This window comes from Mustela lutreola, chromosome 11, assembly GCF_030435805.1.
Source record: "Mustela lutreola isolate mMusLut2 chromosome 11, mMusLut2.pri, whole genome shotgun sequence".
Lineage (NCBI taxonomy): Eukaryota > Metazoa > Chordata > Mammalia > Carnivora > Mustelidae > Mustela > Mustela lutreola.
In genome coordinates, this window is record NC_081300.1 from 19,893,645 (window position 1) to 19,919,596 (window position 25,952).

The 25,952-nt window shown below is 41.8% G+C and overlaps 1 protein-coding gene across 8 annotated transcripts in view; it reads left to right on the forward strand.

Annotated features, from left to right (window-relative positions):
- CCDC68 (coiled-coil domain containing 68) overlaps window positions 1-25,952 on the forward strand; it is a 100,448-nt gene that overhangs the window by 18,748 nt on the left and 55,748 nt on the right. For 2 of the 8 annotated variants that reach the window (XR_009345732.1, XR_009345733.1), the window contains exon 1: window positions 16,005-16,135. The exons of 1 other annotated variant lie outside the window; for it this stretch is intronic. The gene's annotated coding sequence lies outside the window, so the exon portion shown is untranslated. Of the gene's footprint in view, window positions 1-16,004; window positions 16,136-19,274; window positions 19,480-23,263; window positions 23,370-25,952 lie in introns of those variants that run through there. 5 more of the 8 variants (XM_059138686.1, XM_059138684.1, XM_059138685.1 and 2 more) reach the window with 5 other exon arrangements.

Sequence of the window (25,952 nt, forward strand, 5' to 3'; positions counted from 1 at the left end):
AAGCAAGGTCTCCAGGACCTTGAGGGGCTAGCTATTGTTGGGAGAAAGGTTATTTATTACCAATTATAAAAATCTTTTCGTAAGACCCTTTAGATGTATATCAGTGGGCCATATGCTTGGGAATGATTCTTGACACTATCTTGGCGATTTAGAGATAAAGTTTCCTAAAGTAGACTTACAGGATCCTGGTTGGACCTGTTGGAGCAGGAGGTCGGTCAGGCTAGGATTGTCCTTAGCAAAACCTCAAGTTGAGTCCCCGGGGAGAACCACTTTGTCTGTTTCAAGGGCTTGTCAGTAGGTGGGGAATTTGAGTGATTTTCTCCTGCCTCTGTTTCCCACATCAGCTAAACCTGAGGTGGGATGGCCTTAGTTTTCTCGGCCTCCACATGCTTTTGCTGTTGTTAGTGATGGTGCTGCGATGCATGGTGGAAAGGGAGGTATATTGATTACAACACATACTATTGAGGAAGAGTCATCGACTATAACCCTCCAATTATATTGAAAGTCACTTGTGATAATATATTAATATTTTCTAATGGTATATAGTAGGGGTTTATCTGTTTGTTTGGCAAAGAACACAGGATCTGTACGTGAATGGTTTAGAAGTTATTTAGAGTTGTAATGGGGGCACCTGGGTGGCTCAGTGAGTTAAGCTTCTGCCTTCAGTTCAGGTCATGATCCCAGGGTCCTGGGATCGAACCCCACAGTGGGCTCTCTGCTCAGCAGGGAGCTGCTTCCTCCTCTCTCTCTCTGCCTGCCTCTCGGCCTACTTGTGATCTCTGTCTGCCAAATAAATAAATAAAATCGTTTAAAAAATTAAGTTGTAATTTCAGAGAGCTGGAAACTTAGCCTTAGCGAGAACAAGGCATATCATTGTTCATTAAACAAATATGTACTGCCTTCCTGGGAAAGGCCTTAGGAATTCAGTGGTGATCCGAACAGACATTGTCTCCACCCTCACGATGGTTCATAGGTTCTAGTAGGAAAACAGACAATGAACAAACAATCGTAATACATTTAGCAATGCTGGGAAAGCAAGCTACTGGCAATCAGAAATAAAAGTTTACCCATAGTACCCACCGGAGTTTTTCTCTACTAAATAAAGGGCTTGTGCATGTAAAACCAAACCAACAAACCCCACATTGTTTAATAACTAATGAATGACCGACCTTTCACATCCTCAGTAAACATGTGGCACTACCATCTTGTTGGTAGCCTTCAGGCCAGCACAGAATCTGCACAGAAATTCTTCATCTGATCCTCACCCAACGACTCCCAGAATTAAAGCTTTCAGGTCCATTCCATTGGTAAACTCTAGGAGTCATGCTCGCTGTCTCTGGATACTGGCAGCTGGGGAGGGAACGCTCTCAAACTTGCAGACACTCTACTCATGTTAGTGACTTGCACGATTATTAAGTATTACATTTTTTCCAAACCTGTGTATGTCAGTTCTATTCGACATGTTGGGTTTGTAATTTATTTAAGTATTTTATAAACAGATGGAGTACCCAAAAAATGAGTAGTTGTTTTTACGAAAAATAAGCTGAATGCTTTGAAAAGACTCAAGTGAGTTGCTAAAAAAAAAAAAAATGTAGGTGATGAGGGAACAGAGGGCAAGCAGAGGACAAAGCAGAAGCTGACATCCAGCCACCACCAGGCCCCCATGGGATATATGTGGCATTTCTCAGGCACTCCTGGCTGCCCTAAAGGAAAAACAAATAGTTAGCTTGTCGAGATCGCCATTCTGCGGGACCTGAGTCTCCCTCAGTTTATAGATGTCCTAGTGATTTACAAGGAAGAAGCTTTCTTATCAATAGCCTGACTTCCAGAGAGCCGTCACTCAGTTCTTGAATCTCTGACATCATCCCCCTCTCCATAAAATTGAGGGAGGCTGAGGCAGAGGGGAAATGTAAATAAAGCTAAATTTCTTCTCACCTAAAACTCATCGATAAGGGTGTGGGATAGCAGGAACATGACATTCCTTTAGGAAGCTCCCAACTATCTTACTGTAATGCCTTACTAAAAGGAAAAGCAACCTTAACTTGACAATGGCAAGGCCTATGGTATCCTGTAGGTCCTCTTTAGCGTAAGAAAGTTCTTTCAAACCCTCCCTTTCCCTTACCTCGCCCAACCCCATAGTATCTAATCAGCCACCCCTCACAACCACGGAGTGGCTGCTCTTTCTGTCCCTGGGTCCTGTCTCCGTGCTTTAATAAACCACCATTTTGCACCAAAGACGTCTCAAGAATTCTTGGTCGTCAGCTCCAGACTCTACCCCCACTGAACCTCACTTATATTCTAAAACTCCGTCATTGTTAAGAAAACGTTTCCTCTCAAAATGGTGTAGGTAAGAAAATTAATGCATCAGCAGCAACAGTTAAAGTCTAGAAGATCCTACACTGACATTGTCTCACAAGTCTGTTTAAGTCCTTGCTTTTCTTTAAAAGATCTGAATTTGCACATTTTAGACCATGCCCATTTGAGTGTGTTTTTTTAGAGCTGAGATGCCCCAAATGATTCATCAGAGGTCAGCCACCTACCGAAGACCTGAGCCTTGCCTCACCTCAAAATATTGATGAATAAACATACACGTAACATTTTAAGTTGAAGTAAAATGTTTAAAGAATCTACATACTATTGTTTTGTGATTATGCCACTCTAGCCAACTTGTTGGACCCCACTACCAATGTTTTCACCAAAAAAATTCTTTAAAGAGTAGTCAAACATTTCCTGCCTCGATTTCTTTACTCTTCTCACTCCTGAATGCTTTGAGGCAAGACTGCAGTGATCACTAGTGATCCCCCCCAGAGCCCAACGCCCACAGCCGATGGCAGTCTTGCCTGTCTTCTGTTTATCCCCAGCCCCTTCCCGCTTCGTCCGCATTTCCCGTTCAGTCCAAGTTCAGGCTCTTCCGTTTTGCAGAAACCTCCGAGCTAGCCCACGGCCTCCAATCTGCTGTATCCATTGCTGCCAGGTTAGTCTTCCTAAACGACAGTCTTACGCAGGTTGTGCCGTTCATACTTGAAGATCTGTGGGACCTGGTAGGAGTAGGTTTGATACAGAGGGTGAGCGAGGGGGAGGATGAAGGGAATGGGGGTGCACGGAGGGTTTCCTGAAGCAACCTGTACGAACCCTGTAGATCCTGTCAGCTGAATTCACAAAAATAATCCATACCGTTGTCAGGTGGGAGCCGGGAAAATTGTGCCACATATGAGTGCTGAGGGTAAGATTGAAGGGAAAAACTATAAGAGGAAATAGGATTAGAAGACAGAAAGATAGGGCTATATTATTGAGCACAGTCTTAGTAACAAGAAGGCCCTAAATGGCAAGAAGGAGTGTTGGGGCTGGCTTTTCCTGAACTAGTCAGCATTGGGATTGAGTTGATTTGGGATCGGGGTTCAGTTGCGGAGCTGGGGCCCCTTCCCAAGTCTTCTGCCTATCAGTGGGCTATGTGACAGGACTGCTGACTGAGATGCTCTTCCCGATGCTGGCCAAATGATGAACCACAGATACATAGAGATCAGAGTATTCTTTCTCTTAGAAATTTGAACCTCGAGTGGAGAAAACCAAAACCATCCTTAGATGACTGACGGTAACATCAGTGCGTTGGAGAGGTTTCCAGGGGTCCTGTTCCTAGATCCCTAGGAAAGCTCTCTGGGTTTCTCTTCTTCCTGAGACCTGGTCGTCCAGCTTTTCCTTTGACTCCATGATCTTTTTCCAATTCATTAATCCAGTCAGCTCTGCTTAGGGCACAGTTACTTTTTCATGCTTCCTGATTCTCCAACTTAAAGAATTATCCTGGCCAAAGACAATGGGGGTCTTGCTGTCCAAACATTCAGTGTTCACCTCTGATCTGGTGAATGACGTGTACGTTCCTCACCATGGAGTTTTAGGCCTCCCAAAAGTCACAGCAGTCTACTTCTTCAGTTTTAATTCTTACTATTTCCTTACTGACATCCTGGTCTCTAGTCAATAAATTACCACCTGGGGTAAATCACTCCAGTAAAGGCTGACCGTGAATCTTCACTCTTGGTACTCATGCCTCTGTGGAGTCCCTCCTGCATTGACCTTGGGCTTGATCTTGTGATTTTCTTGATGAAGGGGGCATTAGTAAATATGACAGAAGCAGAGGCTAGAAAAAAGCTTCTCCACTGGGACCCGCCCCTCTTAGAACATTGCTGCCACCATGTGACGAAATCGGGTCTAGAGTTTTAGAGGGTAAAAGCTGACCAGGAGAGAGGCCAGCCCTCCCAGCCCTCAGCAAGCCTCCAGCTGAAGTCCTCATGAGTGACCTAAAGAATCAGATCACGAGAACTGTTATTTTAAGCTACTAAATGTTCGGGTCGTTTGTTGGAGAACCGAGACAGAAATTGTTCCCATCTCCTTAATCAGAGCAGTAAGTTCATTAGACACATGTTTTATCCTCCAAGCTGTCTTCCAGGCCCGGGTTGCCCACCTGTTTAACTGCCACAAAACATGGGTCTGGGCAGCATCCTGCCAGCTTCCTACAGCTGTTTCCCCTCCCCTGCTCTTCCAGACCCCGCCATCAGCCTCCTTGCTGCTCTGCTAGCCCCTGCCTGCTGTCTGGGCACAAAGTCAATGCCCCATGTTTGCATTTTTTTTGCTATGGCAACACCTGCATAGCCAATTGTCTCTTTCAAAAATATCACAATCATATTTTTTAAGGTAATACAACTTTAAAAAAAAAAAAAAAAGACTCTAAATGCCATCTTCTCCATGAACATTTCCTCCCCTACCAAATGTAGTTTCTCCTTTTTTGGAGATTTGCACAGTACTTTGAACCACTCTCATGGTACTTAAGATTTGCATCATATTCTCCTCTGCTTTGTATGGTCTTGTGGCGTTTTAACAGATGTCAGGGCTCTCATCTCTGCAATCCCTATCTAGTACTCCCCAAAATGTGCTTCCCAGACCAGAAGCAACGATGTCACCTGGGAATTTGTTAAAAATGCCCAACATCAGGCCCCACCCCCGAAATTACTGAATCAGAATCTGCATTTTTCCAACACCTCCAGATGATCGGAATGCATGTAGAAGTTTAAAAAGCGTTATTTTAATGCTGTCTTATGCAGCTGCACATTACAGTAATTTGAGGACTTCAAATATATATATATCCCAATGCTTAGGTACCACACCAGATGAATTTAATTCATTAACAGTCTGGGTTGAGACCCACTGTTCTAACGTAGAATTGGCAGATGTAGCAAACAAAACTGCAGAACACCCAGTGAAATTAGAATTTCAGATCAATAGTAAAGAATTTTTTTGTATGTGTCTCAACTATTGCATGAGACATACTTATATGAAAAAATTCCTTGCTGTTGATCTGAAATTCTAATTTCACTGTGCATCCTAGATTATATCTGGCAGCCCCACTTTAATGTTAGTCCAGAGCAGTGAGTGGTTTTCAAACATTAGACTCACTTGGAGGGATTCATCAGCACAAAGTCCTAGGCCACAATGCTCAAAATTTAATTTCTGATTCAGCGGAGCTGGGATGAGGCACAAGAATTCGTATTTCTGATAAGTTTTTGGATGAAACCGTTGATCTGGGAACCACATTTAGAACCATTGTCTACCATTAGATTTGTCTGAATGTGCGCTTTAAATATGCACAAATCAGTGATTGAAAGAAAACTTCTGAGTAGAGACTATGGCTATCTTCATCAGCAATAGTGAACAGGAAAATAAACCTTATAACGGAGGTGGGAATTGTAGGAAGACCAGGTGCATGGGCAGGAAAATAAGTTCCTCACTGGACATAATGAGTTTCAGGTATCTACAGGACCCCACTGTATACCCTTTCCTCCAGGGGCAGTTGGAAGGTTGGCTTATCTCTGTTTAAGAATATGGCTCTAAACCAAAGCTCTCCCAAGAATGCGATGTGAGCCACAGACGTAACTTACAGAATTTTTTGAGTTACAGAAAAAGACTTAAAGAAACAGGCGAATACATTTTCATAATAGATTTAATTCAACATGCCCGAATTGCATTATTTTAATCTATAATCATTACAATTAATCAATGAGACCATTTACAGGATTTTTTTTTTTTTTTCACACTAAGTCTTTGAAATCCGGTGTGTATTTTATGCTTCTGTTACATTACAGTCAGGCTGGCCACAACCCAGATGCTTGGTAGATACATGTGGCTAGTGGCTGCCCTATTGGACAGCACTGTTTGGAACTATTGGCTGACCCTGAGCTTGAGGACAGGGTCCAACCTTGGAGTGATCAACAGGTGCAAGCACTTCACTCTTCTCTAACCACAGGCTGGGGCTAGTTCTCAGGCCAACTGTACCCGGTGAGTTTTCCTTTTCCTGATTTCCTAGCCTTGCCCTTCCTCTCCTTTCTCCTGAGCCCTTGTTCAAGGGGAAACCACATGAATGGAAATCTCAATGTCAACAATAAAGAGCCAGGCTTATAGCAACCTTGTCGCCCGTCCAATGTAACGTGAAGTGGCTGAAATGTTGCACGAGTTCACTGAACCTTGGGCTTGGACCGGTTTTTCCTTCACACGGGAGACTTCACGAAAGTCTCAAACCAAGAAGCCCTATCGAGGTCTTGTTTAGTCAATCTACTTTTAAAATCACAGGTGTTGGTCAGACTAGCATTTTTCTAGAATAGCTTGAATCCCATCGCTTTCATTTTCAAAGAAATTAGCTTCATATAAATAACCCAAGTAAAAGCAAAGAAAAATCACCACAAAGTAATGGCCCAAAAGTCTTAAGTTCTTGGGTAAAAAATAAACAGGGTATAATTGAAACCCTCATTTATAATTTTTCACAGGTGGGTGGTATATTTATCTCTTATTTGAAAAGAATTGATATAAATGTGTCAAACAGTTTAGTGTTTTTACTTTTAAAAATCAAAAAGAAATGATCAGATGCATTACTCCATGAGACTGAAAAAATATGTACAGATTGTATTTTATTTCTATGTTCATAGCCAAGGGAGGTTCAGATAAGTCTCCATTGTAGGCCTGAGGCTTTGTGGAATCTGAAACTTGCTTACAAGTTAGTAGAGAAACAAATAGGCACGTAAGGCATTCTAAATCCATGATCACTGCTGTGATCTGGAATTATGTTTGAGGTCCTGAGACATGGGTTAAATTTAACTTAGATCATTAACTAGATGAATTTTCGGCTAGGATTTCAGCTGTAAACAATCTGACAGGGTGATTGGCAGCCTCTCATTATAGAGGCGTAGTGATTAATTAACACAGAGCTTAATTAATTTTGTAAGGCTAGAAACAGTATTTCTTTGCAGTGAAAATCAATATTTGAATATTTGGAGCCCCTTCTCTCAGTTAATTTCACTCAGATATTTAGCTCACTTTAAATTCTCAGTTCTTAGTTAATATCATATGCTCCCAACTATTAGAGTAATTGGGAATATTTATGATATTCTACCCGAAGCTATTTTTGGAAGAAGGTGAAATATAAATAAATACATTCTTTTATTCTTGTTTCAATTTCAAAAGCATATTTCTTTTTTAAAAAATTTTTAATCTATTTATTTGACAGAGATCACAAGTAGACAGAGAGGCAGGCAGAGAGAGGAAGGGAAGCAGGCTCCCCGCTGAGCAGAGAGCCTGACACGGGGCTCGATCCCAAGACCCTGAGATCATGATCCGAGCTGAAGGCAGAGGCTTTAACCCACTGAGCCACCCAGGTGCCCCCAAAAGCATATTTCTATTACTATACTCATAAGGATGTTAAACTACATTGTTGAAGGCAAAGCTGAATATAGAAACTGTGGACAAGTATCTTTCCTCCTGCCTTGCTTTTAGTCGGAATGACCTGAATGTCATGCTCAATGCCCATTTAAATCATTTCACCATTGTCAGAGCCTGAGAAGTATTTTCTTAAGTACTGGAGTGAATCGTAGGGACTCCACAAAAAGGAGTTCATTCCTTTGGCATGTGACTTAACAGTAACCTCCATTCTGCAAAGAAACCAAGAATGGGGCGTTGTTTTCAGCCTGGAAAAGTAGTTTACTGGGAGGGTCTGAGGAAAACCAGAGGCTGGAAACTAGAACGGCTGGGGTTGTCCCTCGTGTCTGGGAAAGAGATATGCCCACCAAGAAGTTCAAGGTGAAGACTGAGCTACATGGCAGTCTCAGGGACCATCCAAAGTCTGGGCTCAGGACAACAAAAGAAGAGGCTCACTTCCCTGAGGAAGGCAGTGGTGTCTGTGGCGTTGACCAGCTGTATAGCACAGACAGAGATGCAGAGGGAGATGAGACAAGGGGTGGGGGGTGTGCCTCATGGGAAAAGGGACTTGAAGACATTCCTGGGGGGGGGGGGGCAAGAAATAGCTACAAGGCCAGAAGCCCAGGGAAATCTTGGTAGTGTCTTGTTTCTCTTTCTGCTACACCAAGAACGGGCGCCAGCTTGAGGGACACTAGTAAGGCTGAGTGAGGTGAGCAGAAGGGCAATGACTCTGCTCTGAAAGGGCCAGAGAGGCAAATGGGAAACAGTGACAAGACAACACAACCCACGACTCACAGAACAACGGAAACACACCTCAAACCCATGGCTCTGGAACTCGACATCTGTGAGAACTGTATTTGACTTCAGGTTGCGAAAAAACTTCTCCCCAAAGTAATGTAGTAGTTGTTTGGTTCAGCTCAGTTTTTAAGTAACTATCACTCCTTCAAGAGTCTCTTTAAAGTCTTAGGGGTGCAGTGTCTCCTTAGGAGTCAAGTGTGGAAGTGCTAAGGAACCAAAAGCCAAGGGAGACTCAGTGCTGCAGGACAGGAGATGAGGTACCAGAGAGATGATTATTCTTATTTCACTGTTCAACATAAGGAAAACACACGTAAGCTTTAAATGATTAGGTACCAGTCATAGTGCTTAATAGGTCAAGCTGACTTTCAATTGAATACTCTCATTGTCACCGTGTCATGAAATTTACCAAAAAAACTGGCTCTTAAAACTATGTAAATCCAGCTTTTCTCCCAGCTGAGCAGTTTCGTCTCAATCTTTGCTACAAACTCCTCTGGCTCTGTCGTCTCAATGTTTCTTCTCGAGACTCATTCCCTTGATACTTTGTTCAGTTCTAGATCTTTCCTGTACCTTTAATAATCCATATATGCTCATTTTCTGTATTTATGGAAACACAGTCTTGAATTCTAGATTCGTATATTCAACTATCTAACCCTAGGGTTAGGGTTAGGGTAGCTAACAGGCACATTAGTTGTAAAAGTTTGAAAATAAAACACTCAATTCTCTGAAACTCCCTCTTTCTTCTATTAACCCAATTTCATAAATTAGTTTATTCAACAAATATCATTGAGTACATCTGATCTGCCAGATATTGCTTAAGATTAACCTGTGGGGGCACCTGGGTGGCTCAGAGGGTTAAACCTCTGCTTTCGGCTCAGGTCGTGATCTCAAGGGTCCTGGGATTGAGCCCCACATTGGGCTCTCTGCTCAGCAGGGAGCCTGCTTCCTCTCTCCCTCTGCCTGCCTCTCTGCCTACTTGTGATCTCTCTCTGTCAAATAAATAAATAAAATCTTAAAAAAAAAATTAACCTATGAACCAAAAAAAAAAAAAAAAAGGAGGCAGAAATGAAGCATCAAATAAAACACCCCAACGAATCCCCAGTGTGTTAGCGGGTAGGAAGTGTTTCGTAAAAATAAAAAAGGAAATTAAATCAGGGTGCACTGGAAAAAGGCCTGCGTGGTTATACCAGGTGGCCAGGGAAATGTCACCAAGAAGGTGGCATCTGAGCAAAGACTAAAAGTTGGTAAGGGAGTTCAGCATCAGGAGTCTGTTTAAGAAAGAAAAGAGTGGGGCGCCTGGGTGACTCAGTGGGTTAAAGCCTCAGCTCAGGTTACGATCCCAGGGTCCTGGGATCAAGCCCCTAATGCAGCTCCTAATCAAGCCCCGCATCCAGCCCCACATGGAGGCTCTCTGCTCAGCAGGAAGGGAGCCTGCTTCCCTTCCTCTGCCTACTTGTGGTCTCTGTCTGTCAAATAAATAAATAAAGTCTTTAAATTAAAAAAAGAAAGAAAGAAAGAAAGAAAGAAAGAAAGAAAGAAAGAAAGAAAGAAAGAAAGAAAAGAGCAATTGGAGGTAATAACTCTTTTTTCTTCCAAGTAAAATTATTTTTTAAAGTTTTTATTTTTTTATTTGAGTGAGAGAGAAAGCACAGAAGTAGAGTGGGAGGGAGAAGCAGACTCTGCACTGAGTGGAGAGCCCAATGTGGGGCTCGATCCCAGGACCCTGACTCCCAAGACTCCTGTAGTAGTCTTGTTACATTTTCCCTGACCTGAGTGCCAGCCATCTCCTGGTGGTACCAAGCCAGCTAGCAGTAACATGCTATCTTCTGCTGACAGGGGCTGCTTTTCTCTTTTTAGTCCCCCCAGATTTGGGCCAAAAATAAACAATGTTAGGCCGCAGGGCATTCATCTTGGATATGCATCTTTTTACTGTTGCCACGATTTTGCTGGTCAGGAGGATGTCCTGAGTATATTGTCTGTAGCTGGAGAACGTTTAGTGTTTCCTGCTCTTTTTACTCCTGGATGAGTTATTCAAACCCATTAAGGGAGCATTTAAGAATATGAAAAAGATTTATCAGCCATCTGCAACCCAGGTGATTACCAGAAGCAACCTGTCCATTGCTTCTTGTATTAGACTCTCAAACAGGGACCTAGATGATCATCTCAGGGAATGAAAATATGTAACGAAGGCTAGCTGGTCTTTGCTAGAGACCTGGAGGTTTTTCTCATCCTTATAATACAGAAGGAAAGGACACTTATTACTCTAGCTATTGCTAATGCAGTGCAAACCAGCTTATCACAGAAAGAGAGGATGTAACAATCAAAATTGATTAGTTCCAAAGGAATATACCCAACTGTGTGCTTTCAACGGGAATTTTTAAAAGAAAGCGAAAGAACATCTAGTTATGCTAAGATAGCATAATAGTTTTGAAAAAGGCCTGTTTCAACTGGTCACATAGGTTCGTCCACACGAGTCCATTATAACCAGTAGCTTTTCTGACTGGTTGGTCGGTGCCACGCCTCAATCAGTAGGCACATATTTTGAACATTACCCTTGCTTATGTTATGGTTTCTGTGTCCATTATGTGAAAGGAGTCTTAGAAAAAGATCTACCTGTTTAGACAGACGTGTATATACAAGCAGACACTCATTTATTGTTCATAAATATTTGTTAAGCACTTTACTGATGAACTCAGAACAATAATCTGGGTTTCATTTGCCACCATGATTTTTCCTTCTTTTCTTAGAAGAGAGGAACAAGAAAAATAAATTATTAACCTGACCCTTCTGTATTTTACACGTGATTTGCTCCCATCTCTCTGTTTTGTCTCCTATGAGTCTCTTCGGGTCCCGCTGGACTGGTCTTGATAGCTCACAAACCTGCCTGAACTTTTGCTTTCTTTGTGCCTTTGCCCGTGCCTGAGCTCAAAAGGCTCCTATGCTCTTCCATGGAACATGGTACTGATGTGGGAAACACAGGCAAAAGAAAAATTCAATTTGCTTACTACCCATAGGCCACTGACAAGTCCTTGAAACAGGCAAAGTGACATTCCTCTAGGAGCTCAGCTGTCTTGATATTAATACTTTGCTAAGGGCAAAAGACAATCTTAACCCAACCCCCAGGATCCTGTAAATCTACTTTAACATATAAAAACTCCTTTGGAAACTTCCTTTTTCTCTAACCCCCAAGATATATGGTAACAGTCATCCCCCAAGCCTATGGCTCACCCATATAGATCTGAAGGGTCTCACGACTAAGGTTTTATTAGATGACCTTTCCCTAATAGTAGCTAGCCTCCTCAAGGTCCTGGTCCTCCCAAATCCTACTACCTCTTGAGGAGTTCTCTGGGGCACTGACTTCCGGTACTCCTTCCGGTGGGGGTAGTAGGGTGCCATGGGAAGGGGAGAGAGAAGAAGGGAAAGGCAGACAGAGGCATCACTAAAAAGGAATGGGAACATGCCTCGAGAATGGTGCCATGCCTTCTTGATTTTGTGGCATAAAAGATGTAATATTTAATAACAAAATTCAACGTTTGAGTCATAAAGTGATTTAGTAGCACAGCTGTGGCAAGCAGAGTAATGGCCCCTCCAAGAGGTCCAGGCCCTAATCTCTGGGACCTGTGCATATGTAATCTTCCAAGGCACAACACATTTTGCAGATGGGATTAAGATAAGAATCTTACAATGGAGGAGATTATCCAGGTGCATGCAGTGTAATCCCAAGAGTTTTTGCCAGTGAAACAGGAAGAGTCAAAGTCAGAGAGAGACTAAGTTGCTGGTTTTGAAGACAGAGAAAGGAGCCAAGAACCAAGAAATGCAGGCAGCCTCTAGAAAGGATGCAGAAGGCAAGAGAACAGATTCACAGCAACACAGCCTCCTGATGTAGTGATTTTATTTTTTTTTTTAAGATTTTATTTATTTATTTGACAGACAGAGATCACAAGTAGACAGAGAGGCAGGCAGGGGGTGGGGGAAAGCAGGCTCCCTGCTGAGCAGAGAGCCCGATGCAGGACTCGATCCCAGGACCCTGAGACCATGACCTGAGCCGAAGGCAGAGGCTTTAACCCACTGAGCCACCCAGGCACCCCTGATGTATTGATTTTAGTTTAATGAGCACCATATCAGATTTCTAGCCCACAGAATTGTAGGATAATAAACGTGTGGGGTTTTTTTTTTTAAAGCAACCAAGTTGACGGTCATTTGTTACCGCAGCCATGGAAAACTAAAACAATCTAACAAATGCAATATATGGAGCATTTTGAGGGAAGACCTAAGTGAGCTGCTCAGTGTCAGTGAGGGATCTCAAGGGACGGCTTCCCGGCACATACCAGGGAAAGGGAGCAGGAATTTCCAGGTGAAGAAGAGGGGAAAAGACATTCTCGTTTATGGGGGGGTGGGGGTGGGTGAGGGTGTGCTTGAGTGGGGAACTAAGGCAAAATGGAATATAAAGTGAGAAACAAGAGAGGGTGTGGAACAGTACAAGCCATTTCACCTGACTGGCAGACAATGTAGGGATTGGGCAAGAGAGGAAGCAGGGTGGGAGACTTCTCTGCTGGGGGCTGGGGGTGGGGTGGGAGGGAGGGTGGTTTAGGCTTTAAACCCAAGGTCATGAGGGGGTTTTAATGAATGGTAGTGGTGGTGGGGTGTGGATGTGGGGGATGTGGATGTGTGTATTGGGGGAGGGGGAAGAGCTGAAATGACATGGTAGGATTTGCATTTAAAAATACACATTACAAAAAATCCCATATTATATGCAATTTAACAAATAACCCCCAAACAGAAATAAAGAACAGTGATTTCAGATATGAGCCCCGGTCTGAATGCCACAAGGCAGAGGCTCTGAATGTGGGCACCTGATTTACGGTCGGATCCACTTTTAGCCAGGACAACAATCTATAGTGTGCTCTAAGGGGCAGACCGCACCTGCTACTTTGTTCCCTGGCCCGCCCCCCCCCCCCCAATCCTTCCTTTTTAGTGAACCCCGGACACAGGGTCAGAGTATTTATTCAGGGAGGGTGCTGAGGGGGCTTTAAGGTGCTCTAGTCCCTACAACCCAAGCCATTCCAAAAAATACATAATACTAAAATACCAATACTTTTTTTGAAATGTGGATAACCATAGGTAAAATGTGAAGAAAAGCGGCTTTAGAATATATGGTATTTAAAATGATTTATGTATTTTTCTGACATAAAAATAGCAATCAAATGCTACAGATATGAGAGAAATCCATAAATATTGATCTACCGTTCCTCTATTTTCATCCTCTGAGACATCCCCCTGGAGTTTTAAATTTAAGGATGGTTTATGGATTTTCCTAAGCAGCACTATGCAGGTTGTTTTTTATATTTCCGTATTCTCCCTAATTCTGAGTGGGTCCCTGCTCTCCCCCCCCAGAAAGTTATTAAAATTATTGCGTTAAAGCAACCAAGTACTTTTGCATACTATGAAATACAGTCAGTACTTGATACTGACCAGAATGATCCGTTTCCATTAAAGTCCTCTCTCCCTCCAGGAAAGTGCACAGAAGTCTCACCTTCACCTCTGATCTTCTCAGTTTCTCTGGGATATGGTGGGACTTAAATACAAAATGGAAAATATTTAGTTTTTCAAAACGGAAAAGCACTTAAGTATTACTACTTTTAGTAACTTTGTCAAAAATGTTTAAAGAGTAGAAAATCTCTTCACTCCGTGGTCCTGGATTACTCACTGGGCTATCCATCCTGTGTTTACCTGGCAAAACTGGGACTAATGGAGTAGGTTTCCCTCTCTGAGAAAGGTTAAGGCCAGAGAGAGAGGTGAGGGTCACCGAATGCAAGGCAGTATCCCAGATTCCAGCTCAGAAGGAGGAAATGTAGTGTTTAGGGGACCATGTTATGCTTATGCAAACACAAGCAATCGAAACCCACATAACAAAGGATTTCTTCAATGAATAACAAATAACAAAGCTGGATTTCTTCAATGTTTAATGTCATTATAAACACCCATGGCTAACTTTGGAACGTGATTTGTCTATAAATACACATATATCTATTAACAGACCCACAGGGATTAGTTAACCAAAATTTTTCTAAAGAAACATCAACTTTCACTTCTCCAGTTGGGTCCCAATCTACAAGCTCATCTGTTAAGAAAACACACGAAGAGACAAAATATTTCTTTGTTTCTTTCCTTTTTTTTTTTTTTAAATGGGGCTGGAAACGCAGTAATCATAGGATTCCCAGGAAGATTCAGAACAGTCCTCAGATATTAGGGGGCTGGGGTTTCAGTTTTCTGTATCTGTTAAATGTGAGAAGGGTGGAGCCAATAATTAGTGAGGTTTTTATCCGCAGCCCCTATATGTTCATGAACTTTCAAAGGGACACAGGACCCAACCCGAAAGAGCTCCCAGGAGCTCTTTGTTCCCAGCTAGAACAATCTGAACAATATTATACATAACGTGGTATTGAATTATAGCTCAAAGTATAAAATGAATATATATGAATCCATGCTGATGTAATAAATAATCAAATAGATAAATAAATGGGAGAAGAGGAATAAATCCTCTTTACAGAAAAATTCCGATAATATATGCAGATACTCCCTCTCACACCCTGGTGGACTTTCATTCCACCCTCCCTTCTTGAGGTGAGTCGAACTTAGTGACTCCCATCCAAAGAAAAGAATATGGAAAAAAGAAAACCAGTAACTGTGCAGTGGAGAAAGCTGGCAGATAGTACTTTAACCAGGTGTTAAAGATTAATATCACCAGCAGTTAAGTCCTGTTGCTCTCATGGACCCTGATAGGATGCTGTGATGAGAAAGGCACTTTCCCATCATGGTCTTCCTCCACCAAACCCATAACCATAGTCTCGTCGTGAGGAAAGCAACAGACAAAACCAAAATGAGAGATAAAGAGATATCCACAAGATAGCTTAACAGAATTCTTTAAAACGATCAAGATTAAGAAACGATTAAGAAACTGTTACAGACCAGAAAAGAGTAAAGAGACATGGCAGTATGCAGCGTGGAACCCTGGATGGGATCCTGGTACACAAAGATATTTAGCTGAAAACTAGTGAAATCTGTAAAAGGTTGAATTTAGTTAATAGCAGGGGCCCAGTGTTAATTTCTTAATTTTGACACATGAACTATGCACACGTACACATGCACACGTACGGAGACGTGGGACGTGAATATTAAGGGGACGCTGGCTGAAGGGTTTAGGGAACTCTGTACTATCTCTGCAACTTTTCCTCAGACCTAAAATTACTCCAAAAGAAAAAGTTTTATTATAAACGACAAAGACAAAAGTTCATGAACTGAGGGCGCAAACAGAACCTTCTTCAAAATCAGCAACAGCTGCCACCGACGGGAGCGCAGCGTTCCGGACGGGGGTGGGGGCGCAGGGAGCGCACCCCGGGGTGCGTGGAGCAGGGCGTGTGCGTCCCCGCGGGAGCGCGGGCTCCTCCCCGGAGTCGTCCAGGCGCCGGACTCTGCCCGGGGCGCACCCTGGGGGGGCGGAGCCCAATGTGACGGCGGCGGAGCCACCCACGCCCGACGGAGCCGAGCCGGGGTGGGAGGCGGGAGAGCGAGGCCGGGACCCCACCCTCGCTCAGCGCGCTCCAAGGTAGGCGAGCCCCGGCGACCCGCGGCGACCCGCGAGCTCAGCCCCCCGGGGGAGGGGGCGTCGGGAGCGGGTTCCCCCAGCGCGGCGCCCCGACGGCAGAAACAGGCTCTCGGTGGGGAGGGGATTCCTCCCTGGATTCCTTCTCCGCTCGGGGCGGGAAGTTTCCGATTCCCCGGGCGGGAAGTCTGAGCGCCTCTCGCTAGAGAAACAGTTGCCTTTCCCCGAAAAGAACGACCTTCCTTTGGGCCGCAGCACATCTGGTTATTTATTTAGGGGACTGTTTTGCAGTCCCTTTGCCAGGGGTCCCCGAGAGTGAGAGGACCGGCAGACTTGATGTCACCTTGTGGCCGCTCTGACAGGTCCCTGGGCCCTCAATTCTTAAGACCCCAAATGAATGAATAAAGGTGGTTGTCTTCACCTTTCTTCCTTCCTTCCCTCCTGCTGGCGTCTGCAGCGGCAGGTGCATGTAGCGAAAGGAGAACAGCCCGCTGGCTGACAGTTTTCTACTGCCTTGGGATTTTAGAGCGGGAAGTTACAGAGCTCTTGGCGGGTGTGCAAAGAAGCTTTATTATCTTACTGAAGAATATAGTACAGGACAGTGCAAGGATAGTTGTTAGACTGAGTGAAGACGTGGCTGTAAATTTTTCACCTTTTTTCAAAGATGGGGAATATATATATGTAAAGTATATAAAGATATCGATGAATACACATTATATATGATATATAATAGATAAATGCACTGTGTATATAAAAAGATATAATATATAGATATACAAATATATTAAAATATTTTATTTAAATAAACATATATAAATATATATAAGTATATATTATATATATAAAATAAGGATCAGAAGAAGCAATAAGCCCAAACGTAACTGAGCTGGGTCTGTCTTCCATTATACTATAGTTGTTTTATTTTAGGAATCAGAACTTTCTTCTTGTCTTGGTATATATAGACTAGATGAAATATCAAAGGGAGTTATTCTGCATTTGCAGTAAGGAAAAGATAATCTGCCCTTTTGATTTTACCTAATGATATTAAATATTCAGTTCTGCAGAAGTCTGGTTTTTCAGAAATATGATCTGAGCCAGAGTCTCAGGTACGCTGGCGGACACAGTTGGTGCTTTGTTTCCTGTTACTGACCTGTCCCTTTCCCTCTCCCCCCAGCACTGAGAGTTTTAGAGCAAAGGTCCCTGACACAGAGCAATTTGTGCCTAAGGCAGGGTATATACCCTAGGGGCTCCTCAGCTACTTACAGAAAGAATGAAAACAGCTTATACTTCCTGCAAATTTCTTAAGGTTCCGATCTTTGTGATTTGCTAAATAAATTCGGTAACTAAACAGGCACTAATGAAAAACACTTTTGAAATAAATACAGACACTATTTCTGTTTTATCATTCACCTGTATGATTTTGTGAATTAAGAACAGGCATGTTATTTGCTCGCTGACTGATTTACAATGTGCTGGACAGGGAGTGGGCTTAGGTGTCGTCCAAATTCTAGCTGAAGCTGAAAAATTAGGCGTATATTTATTCATTTGGGATCAAGACTGAAAAAGGAAAAGAACTAAAAGTTATGAACAGAATCTAAAAGCCTTTCAAATGTTTTGAACTGAGATATTTATATCAAAATTATAGGCCATTTATGAATAGAAAATAAATTCATAATAGCAAAGTGTCACTATCAACTTAATAACATGTTTAGGTGACGGGACGCCTGGGTGGCTCAGTTGGTTAAGCAGCTGCCTTCGGCTCAGGTCATGATCCCAGCGTCCTGGGAGTCCCACATCGGGCTCCTTGCTTCGCAGGGAGCCTGCTTCTCCCTCTGCCTCTGCTTTCCACTCTGCCTTCCACTCTGTCTGCCTGTGCTCGCTCTCGCTCGCTCTCTCTCTCTCTCTCTGACAAATAAATAAATAAATAAATCTTAAAAAAAAAAAAAAAAAAACATGTTTAGGTGAATTTGCATTTTACTAAGCGTGAAAACAGCCAGCTACATGGGTTTGGAAAGCAAATGCATGAGTGTGTGCACACTGAGTTTTAGAAAATATTTGGTGCCCACGCGGATTTGTGGACCCTATTCATACGCTTGCTGAGTACCTGTTGGTTAGGGCGCTTTGTTCTGAGTTCAGACTGGGAGGGTGGCGTGGATACATCTTTGTGTAAATAAGTCACATCCCTGTCCTCCTGGAATTTGCACAATGCTGGACACCTCCAGGACACCTTCAGATCATAGATAAGAACCACATCAATAATCATCTATCAGTTTTGACAGTGATTGGAACTAGATTATCTTCAAATCACATACTCTCTTTCACCATTTTAAATAGTCAGCTCTAAAATTGTAAAGGAACTTACGTATTATTCAGGTCTGTGTTTTTCTCTTTTGCTTGGATTGGGGAAGAATTTAGGAATCACGTGTTGCGGGTTAAATATCATGAGGAATGGAGATGTGAGGCCTAAATATCAATTTCATGCAAATTTAATAAAGACTAAATTGTAGTAGTGGGTGCCAATAATTTAGTATATAAATCAGTGAGTGAAAAACTTCAAATTGAGAAAATTCTACCCATCACATTCTTTTTCCCGTAAATTAGGAAAATATGACTACAATTTTATTTTACCGCAGAGAAAAAGATTTACTTTGTCCAAAGCATTCTTGCTTATTGTTCTTGTTGTTGCCATTGTTGCTGTTTTCAAAAACCAGCTTTTCTGGGGCACCTGGGTGGCTCATTTGGTTTAGTGACTGGTTTCAGCTCAGGTCATGATCCCGGAGTCCTGGGATTGAGCTCCTCTTCAGGCTCCCTGCTCAGCGGGAAGCCTTCTTGCTTCTCCCACTCCCCTGCCTATGTTCCCTCTCTCGTTGTGTTTCTCTCTTTCTGTCAAAGAATTAAAATCTTTGAAAAAAAAAAAAAAAAGCTTTTTTTGGAGGTATAATTTACATACCACAAAATATATCCAAATGGACGATTCAATGATTTTTAGTAGGCTTCTGGAATTGAACAACCATCACCACAATTCAGTTTTAAAGCATTCTCAGCATCCCCAAAAGACCCCACTTTCCTATTTGTTATCCCTAGACAACCGCTAATCTACTTTCCTCTCTCTTTTTAGATTTGACTTTCTGGACATTGCACACAAACGGGATCAGACAATAGATGGTCTTTTGCATCTGGCTCCCTTCGCCTAGCCTAGAACAATGGTTTTGAGTTCATTCAGGGTGTAGCATGCATGGATCAGTAGCTGGCTCCTTTTTTTTTGCTAACTACTATGCATTCCATTCTATGGCTGGTCCACATTTTGTTCACCAGCTGGTGGATATTTCTGCATTTACATTTAAGTGGTAAGACAGATACTTTGGTCCGGCTTCCATGGTAGCGTAATTCAAAAGTAATTGATAGGAGCGAACCTCTTATTTATATTTGTGAAAACTATATTCCCGATATGGATTACTGCTATTTTCCATGATCTTTCTGTGATACTCCCACGAACATAGTAAAGAGTTAACCCTGTGCAAGTAGCAAAAATCATCAATCATTTGGGATTCTAGGTTGGACTTGGAAGATGTTTCGCTCTTGACATTCTTGTTTGCAAAGAGAATTCGTATCTCCTTTGGTATATTTTCTTCACAAATAATGCGTTTAGAGTGGGTGAATTTTGATGATTGTTTGACCTAACAGTGAGGATTGAAGTACTCTCAAAAATCTGAGTGCTTCCTAATAACATATTTAAGTGGCACACTTAACGTAAAGCGTGAGGCATGTATAGCCCTAAGCCTTAAAAAGTTGAACGGAGTGCATGTGAATTTATGTGCTTTTAGTTTTATTAGTCTATGATTTCTATGACTGCTTTAAAAAATGAAACAGATACAACTGTTTATTTACAAAATCAGGCACTAGGTTGAGTTCTTAGATGAGTGAAAATCTGAAACAGAAAAAAAAAATGCCACTTCGTTTTTCTCTAGGACCTTTTTAAGGAGCTAGAGCAAAATTGTAAATTACTCTGGGTTCCTATTAAGTGGTGGTGTTTTTCTGTGTTTCGGCCAGAGAATAAACCAAATTGGAACTTTCTAACATTGCAAGAACATTGACCTTTGAACTCCTTAGGAATCAGGAACCTTGAGCAACAGTTCCGTTAGAGTTGTTCCCTTGCTGTTCACCCGGCTTTGTGCCAACTACGACAGTAAATGCATTCTTAGGAGTTTACGCTTGGCAACTTATGCTTAAAGATCCTCTTAGAAGGATTTCTCTGGTTGAGTAGAAACCCTTCGAGAAAAAGTTGGCAAATTCCGTGAAACTAAAGAGAAGACAATATGTCTCTTCACGCCTGCAAGTTACTGCTAGAAATTACACTTTCCTGCTGGGGAAAAAAAGAGCATTAATATAACTTGAAGGTCTGTTTTATTGACAACTTAGAATGCGAAGGATTTTATTTTTAAAATTCTAAAATTTGAAAACAAGATAGTCTAGATTAAATAGTGTAGTTTTCCAAAGCTGAATGTGCTCTTTTGGAACTCAGTTTTTTTCTGCTTGAAATATCAGAACAACTTGCTGAAATCCTGGGTGGGAACATTGTGCTTTTGATGGTCTGTGATTGGATGAATTAATCAGTCTCTATGGCTAATGTCTTTTTTTTTTTTTTTTTTTTTTTTTTTTTTTTTTTTAACCTGGTTAGGATTTAAAAATCTCTAGAACAGGTACATTTTCCTAGACTTCCACGGACTGTCATTTCAGATGTCTCTTAAGAGTCATATACCATTGACAGGAATCTGTCTCCATCATTCCCACTTTTATATGCTCTGAAGTTGGCGGGGACACATGGCCCCCGTGTTGTGTCTGTTCACAGGAGAAAGGCTGGATCAGCATTGAGGTGTGAGAGTCTTAGAATTATTTTGATGAGCTCACTCCTTCATCACTCGACCACATGATCTGTCATGAGGAGCTCAGTTTTACCCAGAGCCAGAAGCCGTGCTCACCCTGGTATCTTTCTGTGAGCTCCCAGATCTCACATCTTGGGAGGACGCTGCCCTGTGGGTCCGCATCAGTATGACATCTTCCTGTCTGCTGGACAGGAAGGCGGCCATCCTGGACAGACTTTGGAGTCACTGACCCAGTTGTCTCCCTGCACATGGGCCGCGGTGAAGAGTGGAAACATGTTATGCATCTAGAAAACAGGAAGAGGATGTGTAGATGACATGAGGAGCTCTAGGTTCATGAATTCAACGTAAATCTCATCATAGCAAATATTATTTACTTCCTGTATACTTCTATAGATTTCCTCCTACTTTTCCATGTTAGTCAATAATAAGTGTAGTGAACTTTCTTAAGATGTTGAAGATTTCCCTGGGCCTCCTCTGTCACCCTATTGAATGTCAGGCTCCACTGGCTCTTCTGGCCGGCAACAACGGTTCTGCTTTACATTTTAACATTCCTCATTCCATCACTGTTTTGTTCTGGTTTGGTTTTATTTTTTTGCCATTTACATTGTTTGGGGTCAACACTTTGAATAGGGAAACAAATCCAGCTAATTGTGGCTTCCAGTTAGTTCTGATAAAATCAGTGAAGGTCCTTGGCTTTTGAAATCTCATTGGTACTTTGCTTTCTCTAGGCTGCTGTTGCATGATTATTATTTTTAAAATAAAAGTACAGAAGTTCACCTTTTTTTAGCACAGAGTTCTCTGAGTTTCGACAAATGGTTACAGTCAAGAAACCGCCATCACCATCAAGATGTAGAACAGTAATGGGACACCTGGGTGGCTGAGTCAGTTAAGTGTCTGCCTTTGGCTTGGGTCATGATCTCAGGGTCTTGATCTTGGGATTCGGGGATTGAACCCCATGTCAGGCTCCCGGCTCAGTGGGGAATCTTCTTCTCCCTCTCACTCTGCCCCCACCCTTACCCTTCCATAGATTCGCTCTCTCTCTTTCTCAAATAAGTAAATAAAATCTTTTTAAAAAGTTATAGAACAATTATGTTATATTATCCCCCCCCCCCCAAGAAAAATTCCCCTGTGTTCCCTTGGTAGTCAGTTCCTTCCCCACTTCCAGTCCCTAGGTAGCCACTGATCTGTTTTCTGTGCCCATAATTTCAAATTTTCTAGATCTCATACAAATGGAACGATGGTACGTAGCCTCCGGGATTTAACTCTTTTTGGTCAGGAAAATGCTCTGCTTCAGTACTTTATTCCTCTTACTGATGAGTAGGATTGGCCCATGGAGGAATATTTGGGCTCAGGCCCAAGAAAGTAGGCTTAGAAATCCATTCAGAATGCAGCAGAAGGCATGGTGGTAACCTGGAAAGAGCCAGTAGACTCGGGCTTGAGATCCACGACCATCATTAACCAGTATTTAGCTTCATCTTGTATAGCCTCATTTCCTCATCTGTCAAGTGGAAATAATAACGCCGACTTCTCAGGGTGTATGTGAGGATTATTAAAAGTAGCTAAGCTTAGCATGCATGCAGTAGGCACTCAGCAGACTCTGGTACCTTCTCTCGAGTCTTCCCCCAAATGGGAATGGATTCATGTGATTTGTTCCTTTTTGCAATTTAGTTGCTATACTGGGCACTGGGTGAAATCTTCAGCTGTTTTGAAAATTTCAAATTATGCCAGTGAACAATGAAGATAGATTATGTCACGACAAAGACACCTCGATCTAAGGTCAGCCTATCTGGATTCAGGTGGAGAGGTCAACTGATGACCTTGAAAAACTTGTATCACTATTCTGTGACTTGGTTGCATTAGCCCTACATACATGGATGGGTTTAGATATAGCTATAGATATATAGATAATAGGTATAGTGGTACAGAATGTAATGGTAATTTTGACAATATATAGTAAACGATTTTTCGGTAAATGGTCCAGTATTTGTCAATCCCATTGATTTGTATGTTGTGTGTGTGCCAGCATTTCAATTCTTTTTTCAAAATGGAATAACTTTTATTTCCTACCTAAGAGCTTTCTATAACATTGGCTATGTTGTAAATATCTGTTTGTATATAAATGAGTATTACAAATGAATAAAATTAATCCTACTTAAAAAAATCTTAATTATTACTTGAAAACAATGTCATATTACTGGAGCTAAGAGTTCATGAGCATGTCTATTGATACAGTGTGTGTTGTTTTCAGGTAAAACGCACAGTCACCTGAGATTTAGCTGGCTGACACTGGATGTCACCATTGTGCTGTAGAATGTCGTTGCAGAACAGGTGTGCTATTTAATATTCAAGACACGGTCAGTCACTTCAAGGGTTGGAGATCTGTTAATGTTCTTTCCCTCATATAACCTAATTACCCTGGCTCACTTTTCTTGCAACTTACTTTTTTAGCTTCTGATATCTAAGCTCTCTCGAAGAGTGACCAAGAATGATGATAAAATGATATTCAGTATTTTTGGCTCAGAACTCAGAAACTGTGCTAACACCAGTCAGGGCTCTTGGTTGCAAACCAGTCAGTTAAGTTAATGGTGAGTGCTGTGATATGTTAATAAAAAATTAAAAATTAAAAAAGAAAGAAAAGAAAATACCTTTGTTAGAAGCTCTAGAATATAAACCATACCCGTATTCATTTCCTAGGATGGCTGTAACAAGGTACCACAGGCTAAGTGACTTATACATAGTAATTGGTTTCTTCCAGTTCTGGAGACCAGAAATCTAAGATCAAGGTGTGGGCAGGGTTGGGCTTTTCTGAAGCTGTAAGGAAGGGTCTGTTCCATGCTTTTCCTCCAATTTCTTTGATTTGCTTGCCATTTGGGATGTTCCTAGGCAGGCAGAAGCATCACTTTGATCTCTACCTTCAACTTTACATGGCATTCTTCTGTGTGCATTTGTGTCCAAATATTTATAAAACACCAGTCATGTTGGATTAGGGGACCCACCCCCTCTTGGGGGAGGGGGTGTTTAGAACTTCAACTTATGAATGGAGAGGGACCAAAATTCAACCCCGTAACAGTGCCTCCTATGTGTTTATTGTATAACGAATAAGCCATTCTTACGTCATTAAACAGAGGAGTACATTATCCTTGGCACCCAAAGACGTGTTGGTTTATTGCTCAGATTACAAATATTGTGTATAAATTGCTTTGTAAATCGGAAGCTATTCATTAGATGTTAGAATAATCAGTTGGGGATGTGGATGAATTATTGATGTGTTACTGGGAAAGATTTGTTAGTCTTAAAATTCCAGAAGCAGATTTTCCTTTATAAGCTAACTCTGTCTGCAGACTGTTTAAAATATTACCTAGTTCTTCTCTACTATTCAGACGGCTTACCAGCAATAATAGTGGATAATGGATTCATATTTTATTTACATATTAGGCAAACAGATACACATCACTTATTATTTGCTGTGCTCTGTCTTAGGTTCTGGGAAAATGTTAACTCACAAGCAACCCTATGTTGTTTGTTATTTCTATCATTATTAATCATTAATATTATCTGATTAATTAATCCCTTATCAGTTAAATTAACTGATAAGGGATCTGAGGCACAGAGAGCTTAAGAAACTTGCCCGTGGTCACACAGCTCCCGAGTGGCAGAGTCGGGCCATGAAACAAGGCAGTCTGGCTCCAAACCTTCTCATCCGTAGAATGTTCTTTATTCACAGAGAGTCTCATGGAGAAATTCAGTGTGTGAGAGAACAAAGCAGAACTGCTTTGGTTCAAGTTGAGATGGCCAAGCCCAGTCTGCTTCGCACCGCCCCTTCCCTCTGGGAGCCCTGTTTGCAAAGCCCTGATCCAGGAAATAACACCTCTTGGCATGATGCCACTTATAAGCTGTCTTCAATCCACTCTAGCATAAAACAAATACAATTCTTTTCTCACTTTAATTAACTGATTGTGTTTTATTTTGAAAATTTTATCTGCCTAATCTGCTTCTGGCAGAAATGAAATGCTAAGTTGGATTTTTCCCAGGATGGTAAAGCCATATGGCAGTTTGGACTTTGCTGGCTTAAGTTCCCCTTGGGTTTCTTTATACAAATCAAGGACTGTGATCACAAAAATTTCCTGAATCAGAGAGAGAAATGGAATTCGATGTCGTTTGAATACAGTTGGGTATAAACTTTGCAATCAGATCGGCATAAACTGTCCCCGCTATTATGGGCTGTGTGTCTTCTGTGGTTATTAATAATACAAAATAATAGAGTGACAATATTAACCATTACCGTCTATTGAGTGCCTGCTGCAACCAACGATCTAAAACAAAAACAAAAACCGTTTTATCCCTATTTTACAGATATGGGTAAGTTGAGGCTAAAATCTTATGTTAACTTGTTTAAGATTGCCAAACCAGTATGTAGAAGAGATACGATGTTTTGAGAAATACAGGTGATTAAGGAGCAGGTTTTCTTGTTTTTAGCAAAAAAGGCACAGATGAGAAAATGTTTAGGAAATATAACGTGGGTCCCGAGGTGATTTTCAAATTATGAAAGACTGTGAGAATGCATTCTGAAGAGTGATTTATTCCTGTGCTGAAGTGTCTCTTACCGTTTGTTAATGTATACGGTGTGTAACATACTAAAAAGAAAAACAAGCAAGCAAATCAATCAAATGGATCCATGGATGGGGTGGAGGGGGGGATGGAACTGGAGGACCAAACAGAATTCAGACCGAATTGATTGTTTTCCTCGCCTCTTTTTAACCCCCAGATTTTGCTCCCACTCTCTGCCATCCCCAACGCAGCAAGCTATGTCTCAAATTACTATCTAGCCCTTTACAGAAAAAGTTTGCAAACTTCTCTGCCGCAACCTCTCAACTCTGCTGTTCCAAAGCAAAAGCGGCATAAACGGACGTAAATGAATGGCTGTGGTTATTGTAGAG